General features: G+C 34.2%; 1 long non-coding RNA gene across 1 annotated transcript; it reads left to right on the forward strand.

Moving 5' to 3' along the window:
• The first annotated feature begins 4416 nt into the window (after positions 1-4416).
• LOC148770654 (uncharacterized) lies at positions 4417-4877 on the forward strand. Its single transcript, XR_016031262.1, has 2 exons — positions 4417-4611; positions 4779-4877. It is a non-coding gene; the product is annotated as an uncharacterized LOC148770654 (long non-coding RNA).
• Positions 4878-6997: the final 2120 nt, after the last annotated feature.

Here is a 6997-nt window from a genome sequence, read left to right on the forward strand (position 1 = left end):
CTATGATAACAACAAAATTGAAATGAAATATAATATAAAAGCATAAGCAACACCCAAAATAAACAGCAAAGTGCAAAATGTACAAAAAACAGCAAAATCAAGGGCAATACCCAAAATAAACAGGAAAGTGCCAAAGTGCCAATTGTAATTTCAAATAAACAGCAAAGTGCCAAAGTGCCAATTGTAATTTCAAATAGAAATACACAGATTCAAAATTGCAACAGAACTACCAACAATACAATAGGTTTGCAAAAATTGACATGGCACCAAAGTTTAATGAAATATACAAAATTCAATATACAATACAACAACAAGTGCAAAACACATAATAAACATCAAAGTGCAAAATAGACATAAAAAGAGCAAAATAAAAAACAAACAAAAAAATATTATTTGCAGAAAACAAAGTTATTACCTGGGCTCGTAGGCTCCAAATCTATGTCTTTGACTTCATTCATAAAAACACCCATTGTATTTCGTCAATGAATCGCGATTTTAAAAAAAATACAAAAAAATGAAATATATAGCAAATTACCTGTACGTTTCCGATTGTGCGCCATCTTCTCGGTTTCAAAACCTACATCAATCTCAGCAATAAGGTGCTATGATTACAGAGTTTTGGTTGAACGAAATGGAGGAGAGTTTTTGCATGTTTCAATTTGACGAGATTTGCAGATCCTTCTCTTCCGTGGCAGTTTACAGAATTACAGTTCTCCGTCGATCTGAGAATTAGGCCTATTGGGTAAATTGAAAGAGAACGATAAGTGAGTAAATTGAAAGAGAACGAGGCAGTTTCTCCCTTCGATGGCTGTGTGAAGATATACAACATTTTTTGTCGATTTGAGAATTAGGGCTATTGGGTCAATTGAAAGAAATGAGAGGTAAGGTTTTGCAGTTTCAATCTCACGAGATTTCTTTGCCTCTTTTTTAGCTAAAAAATCTGATTTGGTGAATAATTATTTTTAAAAGAAATTTTCCTATTTTATTGCAAAGGGCAAATCAGCCAAAAAAATTAATAGGGGGGTTTAGAAAAATAGGACTTATGACTTGGACTAGGACCTATACAATCTTAGAGTGGAGGGTTTATAAAAAATTACCCCATATTTTAAAGGGTTAATATGCTAAGAGTCCCTTAAATGAAACCTAATTTAAATTAAATGACAACCTTAAATTTAATCTTTTAATTAAATCCCTATTTTGAAATAATATATGACCCACATCCCTAATTTTTATTTTATTCCTAGTTTGCCTTTATACCCTAAATATAATATCCCACGTTTATTCAACTAATCATATTTTTTTTTTGTTTTCTCTCTCGCATCTCGCCGCTCCCTCTCTCTCTCTCGCCTCTTCCCCTCAGATTTTTTTTTTGTTTTCTATCTCGCCTCACGCCTCTCGTCGCTCACTCTCCCTCTCGCCTCTTCTTCTCCCTCTCCATCTCGCCTCTTTATCTTCCGGCAAGGCGTTGTGGTGGTCAAGACGACGGCGAGGGGTTGTGGTGGTTGAGGCGATGTTGGGGGTTTGTGGTGGTCGAGGCGGTGTTGGAGGGTTGCGGTGGTCGGCGGTGTTGGGGGCTGCGGTGGTCGGCAGTGTTGGGGCTGCGGTGGTCGGCGGTGCTGGTAGTCGTCGGTGTGGGGGGCTGCGGTGGTCGGCGGTGTTGGCGGCTGCGGTGGTCGGCGGTGTTGGGGGCTGCAGTGGTCGGCGGTGTTGGGGGTTTGTGGTGGTCGGTGGTGTTGGGGGCTGCGGTGGTCGGCGCTGTTGGGGGGCTGTGGTGGTCGGCGGTGTTGGCTCCTAGGGTTTGACGGCTGCTGTGTTTACGATTAGGGTTGGCGGTGTTGTTGGCTGCTAGGGTTTGGTAGTACACCGTAGTAGACTATAGTACACTGTAGTATACTATAGTATACATGGTATACTACAGTATTGACAACAAATAAATTAAAAAAAAAAAATTAAAATATATGTAGCTTGAATTAACAAAAACGAAAAATAATTTTTTTTTTCGTAATTTTCAATATCATGTAGGATTTGTTTTTTAATAATAGTGTAAAAATGTAAAAATTATAGTACACCATAGTATACCATAGTGCACCATAATATTTTTCAAATTTGCTGAATTATCTAACAATTTTTTTTCCCGTACTTTCCAATAAAATATAAAAAAATAAGGAAAAAAAAACTGTTTATAATAATATAAAAAATGTTAGAGTGAAAATTGAAAAAATAAAGATGATTGAAAGGGCATTTTCGGAATAAATTTTATAAAGGATGTGAAGCAAATGTTTAGTTGAGCTTGTCATTTAGTTCTAATTAGTTTTATCACTAGGGACCTATATCTTAAGACCCCTATTTTAAATATGCTAAATATTAAAACATAACAAAAAGTAAATATATAAATAAATACGTTAATTTTTTCCCATTATTTTGGCATTCAGGATCAAATTTCCTTCTAAAACCATCCATTTCATTAGCCACATCATCTAATTTATTTTTAATCTTTTATTTTTGGGAAAATGAGTGACCCTAGTATTAAAAATATATATGAGTAGGTCCAATGAATTTTTTCGCCCTAGTCAAAAATCCAAATTCTGATCTTAATTTGTGAAACCCTCCTAGAAAATTTAAAGTACATATTTTGCTATTTTAGTTGCCCTAACCGCATTAACCGTCTCTCTCTTCCACTCACACCCACATTCACCGTTACATCTCTCTTTCTATCTCTCTTCATCTCTCCCTCTCTCTAACTCTCTCTCGCCAAATATCTTTCAATTGTATTTCCTCGTGCCGAAGAAAATCATCTCTGATGGCCAAATCAAGCTCGGCGAAATCGGCTGGAATTGTATTTGGAGCCTTGGCTTTCGACTGGCTCGCGATAGAGCTCGCGCTCAAGTCGTACCCGGAACCCGAAACACGAAAACTTGTATTTTTCATCAAAGAACCTTCCTAAATTAGAATCTCAACTATTTTAATATTTCTAAACTAAATATAATTTCTTTAAGAAAATTATTATTGTAAATTGAAAAATGTATTATTCTTACATCCGTCACAAATAGAAAATGTGTCTTTAAAGAGAAATAAATAGAAAAAAAAGATAAATAAAAAGAATAATAGGTAAGATTAATTAATATTCAAATTTCAAGTGTCAATATTTTGACAAGGAGACCTTAACATAAGTAACACAAGAAAAAAAAAAAGTAATAGTTTTAAACGAAAAATATGTAGAAAAATCATTAAAATGAAAATTGTTTCAACTATCACAATAAAATAAGAGAAAACTTAATATGAGCATGTATGAAGTTATATATAAAAATATTTTAGTTATGTTGTTCTTCATTTTATATTCGTATTCATTTCAATTTTTAAAATAATTTTATTTTAGTATTCATGAATACATAATCAGAATATTATTTTTTGTACTCACTTGATCTTACTTAATATTTTTTTAATTTTAACTATCATATCTAAGTCTAATTTTTATTATTATAAATTTATATAATATGTAAAACCATACTACTAGGTGCAACGCAGGTGGTGCTTGCTAATATTTATAAAAATTGTCTATATATGTCATCAGATTACCATGCACTAAATTCGACCTTATCTTATTTCTAACGCTCACGTCATTCTTATCTAGAACACGGAAAATCTTATCATCTCTTTAAACGAAAGGAGAATTTTTTGCCTATATATTGGTTTCCCACATTGTTTCTCTGCAACTTTCATTTTGCTATTTATTCAGTGTTAGACTAGGTTAAGAGAGAATGCTTATAAACTAAGCAATCACTTCTTCTTTACTCGTTCAGGAGCAGTTGGCCAAAACCTTGCCATCGGAGATTTGTGCTGTAAAGATCTGGTAGTAATTAATAGGCCACACAATCTGTAAATTTACTTATTTATGACCTCTCATTCATTTTCGATTGAAGCACATTACTTGTTTTTTTTTTTGGGCATTAATTATCAATATAACCGTAATTCAAGTACAATTTCGCGGTCCTTCCGATTCAAGTATGAAACTAGAACCTTTCGAATTGATTTTCGAAATATTTGATTTTTTTCTGAAACAATTAGCCTAATATTAATTGTATGCACACATGTTTTAGGAGCATAGAATTTTCTAATACATTTTTGGAAAAGTTTAATTTTTTTGGGAAATTGGAATTTCTGGAATTTTTTTATTTATAATTTCCATTTCTAGTCCAAACATTTTCAAGAAAAAAAAATCAGAAATTGGGCTGTGGAGAATGAAACGAAAAATATAGTTCCAAATTAAAAAAAAAATATTGATCGGATCGAAGGAATTCAAAAATTCCATTACGATTTCCTCCACCGTTCTGTATATAAATATTTTTTTTTTACTGAGATACGTGTATATCAAAAATTGATGAATGCTTTATCTTGTATAAGTAGCCATGGTTGTAATTTTCAGTTATATTCATTTGACAGTTTGTACCCATGGCTGGTTCAATGGGAGGTCAACACTCGAAGAGAAAAATAAAGTCTAATTCAATCGGGCAACAAATCCCGATGATCGAACCAAAAGACAAGAATCCTCAGTCAAAATATATGCAACTCCTCGTGCACTCAACCTCGATTGAATCGAACTGCATGAACTAGGCAATGAGAAATCAATATATGTTTCTTGTAAATTTAATCAACTTAATTTTCCTCTGTTTTGCATCAAATCTTGCAAATTTTATTTGCTATACGTATTTTTTACTAACATATCTGGTTTATCTTGTATAAGTATTCATGATTCTAATTCAGTTATATACATTTTACAGACTATGGCTTTGGCTCGTTCAAAGGGAGGTAAACACTCGAAGAGCAAAGGCAATACTTAATCGAATAGGTCTGATTCTGAATTGAATGGTGATCCATCATTAAAGAAGGTCGGGATAATGAAAAAAAGATCAATTTTCACGCATGCATTATAGTCTTCGTTTTCGACTCTTCTGAAGTTCCCTCTAGTTCCCTAATCTCGGAAAATTTATTTGCTAGGCATATTTCAGAGAGAATCATTCCTATTTGTAAAAGGAACATGTTTCTAGGCGTTATTTCCTATATTTGGATCTCATTGCACAAAAAAAGAAAAAAAAGGAAAAAATAATAATAAATAAACCTATATTTGGATCTCATTGCACAAAAAAAGAAAAAAAAAGGAAAAAATAATAATAAATAAAAACTAACATTGAAAATATCTCTATAGTTGTTCGCCCTATTCCTCTCTCTCTGATCAATCCCAAATTCAGGGGTGTATTTTCTTCACAATTATGAGTTTTATCGATTTTGATTAATGACCGGTGAGATTAGAACGAATTAGATTAAATTGAACTAATTCCGAACTGGTGAACTAATTAATTTGTTAATAATATTTCTGGTTCTTTAGATTATATGTTGTATTGAATTTGTTAGATTATGTTGTTATATGTGAATTGTCTATTAAGTCTTTTATTTAATAATTAAGTTTCTTTAAAGGATAAAATTATATTTTTTCTCTTTACTCAACCCCTACATATTTAATCGTGGGGAGGGGTGTTATTAATTTCATGACGTAGTAGTATTTAATTGTGGACTCCGCTCTAGTAACGGAGTTGAGTAATGTTGAATCCTACCAACCAAACATCTTGCTAACTCCTACAATTTAATTAATCTTAACAAATAGTTGCAAGCAAACGAGGTACAGTGTGTATGTATGTTATTAGACCTAATCTCAGGGAAAATCACTCTAATTACATAATAGTGGTCTAAGGTAAACATATAATTTCAATAACATCAATGGTCACTATAATTACTCATTTACCTTTTACTCGTAAGAAAATTATTGGTAAGATAGATAACTATAATGACTCATGTCACAAAACATATCCTATTTAAATTTTCAATATCAACAAAATATAATATGATGATGGTATAACAACACTGATATGCCTAATTGGGCTAGCCCAATATGGCTACAATTTCTCTACTTACTGGGCCACGAGCCCGATTTAGAAGAACACTATTACAAAAGCTCAATCACCTTCAAATAAAGTTTGAGCCCAACAAATTAACCCATGTCCAACCAACAAGGTATAAATAACGATTTAATTCATTTGTTAAAGGTACGCCCTATTTATCTAGGCAATTTTACAATTCATATGTTGTCAATTACTTCTACTATCCGCACGTCAGACTTGAACGTCAGAGGGGTTTCCGCCGGATTAACCCCCGGCCTAGTTCACGTGTTCTCTGTTCGCAGGTATCTCAGGCCCATCTAGCATGTGAGAAGTGATCCACTTTACTCTCTCATCTCCCTCTATCTCAACTACTTAAGGTAATCTATTTGTAGCATCATCATAATGGCAAAGTCTGTGGGAAGGCATGCAAGATAACGTAGCGCGCATGATGTCCCTGAGTCATCTACTCGGAGAGAACATGCCAATGCTAACAACCTCCCATCTCGTGGAGGCTCTGGCTTGCGACCTCATCCTCGTAATCAGCATCCACCTCATGAGGTACAGATAAATCCCCCGTAGGATCCACCACTCCCCGCTCCTCGCACGGTTCAGATAACCGAAGAGGCCCTTCAACACATGATTACGGAAACTTCAGCTCGTGCTGCCACTGAAGCAGTGGCACAATACATCGCCACAACGGGAGTCCACGCCCCCCTTGCATTGTTAGAGTATGTGACCAATAAGCCAACTAAGTGTTGTGTTTTCTCACGCTACTCGTAAATAATCTATTTCAAATTAATGGTAAAATGCCTTTTGGCATTCTATATCTCTTATCCCATGCAAGTAGCATAGATATAGTCCTAACGAGTTACTCTATTACTGTGAGTTGATCTAGTAGAATCGTGAGATAACTCAGCAATGTAATCTAACTGTTAAACCTTGTTTCTAGTCGATGGGTTACGCCAATAATGAGGATACCGGTCTTTCCCTTTTTAGACTAGCACTTAGTGTATGTGTACTGCGTCTCATCAGTCATCGGTGTTGTGACATCGGCATACTTGAGT

Source organism: Erythranthe guttata, chromosome 5 (assembly GCF_056151865.1).
Source record: "Erythranthe guttata isolate IM_541 chromosome 5, IM_541, whole genome shotgun sequence".
Classification (NCBI taxonomy): domain Eukaryota; kingdom Viridiplantae; phylum Streptophyta; class Magnoliopsida; order Lamiales; family Phrymaceae; genus Erythranthe; species Erythranthe guttata.